Source organism: Dermochelys coriacea, chromosome 13, assembly GCF_009764565.3.
Source record: "Dermochelys coriacea isolate rDerCor1 chromosome 13, rDerCor1.pri.v4, whole genome shotgun sequence".
Lineage (NCBI taxonomy): Eukaryota > Metazoa > Chordata > Testudines > Dermochelyidae > Dermochelys > Dermochelys coriacea.
Window position 1 is genome coordinate 33,378,672 of NC_050080.1, and position 1,882 is coordinate 33,380,553.

Consider the following 1,882-nt stretch of genomic DNA (forward strand, 5'->3'; position numbering starts at 1 on the left):
CACATGCATCACATAAGTCCAACCTAATTGGCAAGGACTGGAGAACATAAAAGAGAAATTGGAAAATTTTGAAAGCTGCCTAATGGAATTGGGTGTCTAAATCCCCTAAGCATCTTTGTACATTGCAGCCTCGGTGAAATTAACTGAAAATCACTTCAGTGCTCTGGGTAGAAATTTGGAGTCCTGTTGATCGTTTCCTTTCAGCTCCAGGGTCCTCTGATGAATCCAGTGAATGGCACCATCCCGATGAACAAGTTCATCCTGCTCAGTTTCCACTCTCTACGCCAGCAGAGCTGCACTCTCCTCTATGCTCTTCTCTCCTCCACCTACGCTGGGACATTGGTGGGCAACCTGTGCATTGTATGGGCTATCCTGCAGGACCCTGCCTCCAGTGCCTGCCCATATTCATCCTGCTGGGGAAATTCTCCTGGCTGAAGATCTATGTCATAACCACAATGCCATGGATGCTCTCTGATCTGGTGTACCGCAGCATCCCTATTTCGTTCCGTGCCTGCTTCATGCAGTTCTACTTCTTCCTTTCCAAAGGGCCACAGAGTGCTTCTTCCTCTCGGACACAGCCTTAGATAGGTTCCTAGCCATCTGCTGTCCCTTGTGCTGCCCTGTATTCATGTCCCACCAGCTCTGCTGGGCCCTGATGGCCTCCTGATGGCTCTCCAGCTTTCTGTGGTTCATGATGTACGTGGTCCTCATCTCCCAGCTCTTTCTGTGGCCCTGTGATGGTGTATGCACATTCTGTCCCACTTCTGGGTGGATTGTGGGTGCCCTGACACCATGGTTACAGTCTGCCACACTGTCCTGGACCTCAGAAAAATGTGGCCCAATGGCAGAATCAAAGCAGTGGCCCTTGAGTTATGGGTTGCATTGTCTAATGGCTCGAGACAATATGGCTGCCTACCAGCATAGGGTGGTGTGGCCTAGTGGCTAGAGTCAATATAGCCACCCTCGAATGTAGGGCAGCATGTCCGAATGGCCAAACCTGGGGGCTGTCCCCAAAAGTGTGTGTGTGGGGGGGTGGCAGGGGTAGAGGGACCTGAGTCCATCCAACTCTACTGGGTTCTGACCCAGGGCCCTAAGAGTGGCAGAGTGGTCTGCCAGTGGGTCAGCAAAGAATCCAACTGCAACACGCTGACTTTACATGGGTAGGAGATACCACGTACCCCATCTCCCTGGGTCACTTCCTACTGGGCTTCCTGAAGCTTCAGCCCATATGATATCGGGGTCTCTGGGCTCTTTGGTACAGTTACTCCCTGGGACTCTGACTCTAACTGGTCAGCTATAGGCAATAGGCCCACCTGGCCCCATTGCTGGCTGCTTCTTGCACGACAGCTTTCTGGACTGAACAGGCCTGAGCACCCTCATCATCTTCACCACCATCCTCTTCATCCTGGCTTCCTATGGGCTAGTTGACAGGGCAGTGCTGAGGCTGCCCTCAGGGACTGAGCAGCACAAGGACTTGCAGCTGGTGATCATGGTCCTATTCTATGGCTCCATCTATTCAAACTGGCAGCCTCGAAAAGCAGCAGGAAGGTGGTGACTCTCTTCTACACAGTGGGAACCCTGCTGATCTACAGCCTGCTCAACCTGCTGATCTACAGCCTGAGAAACAAGGAAATGAAGGAAGCTCTGAGGAGGATGCAGCTGGGGGAGCGGTAGGGGGTTCTGCTCTGGCCCCAGTCTGTAAAGACCGGCCTGTCAGGCATTGGTCAATGGGGTATGAGGCCTTCCCCTTCCAGGGGGTGCTCGGTCCAATCCTGCAGGGGGAACACACATAGAATTTTATGTGACCTGCAGGGGTCACCTGTAATATACCCAGAACACAAGGGGAAATGGGGAGGGAGTGGGGGTATATGTATCCTTGCTC

The 1,882-nt window shown here is 52.8% G+C and overlaps 1 pseudogene; it reads left to right on the forward strand.

Annotated features, from left to right (window-relative positions):
- The first annotated feature begins 219 nt into the window (after positions 1-219).
- LOC119842175 lies at positions 220-1,674 on the forward strand (annotated as a pseudogene).
- Positions 1,675-1,882: the final 208 nt, after the last annotated feature.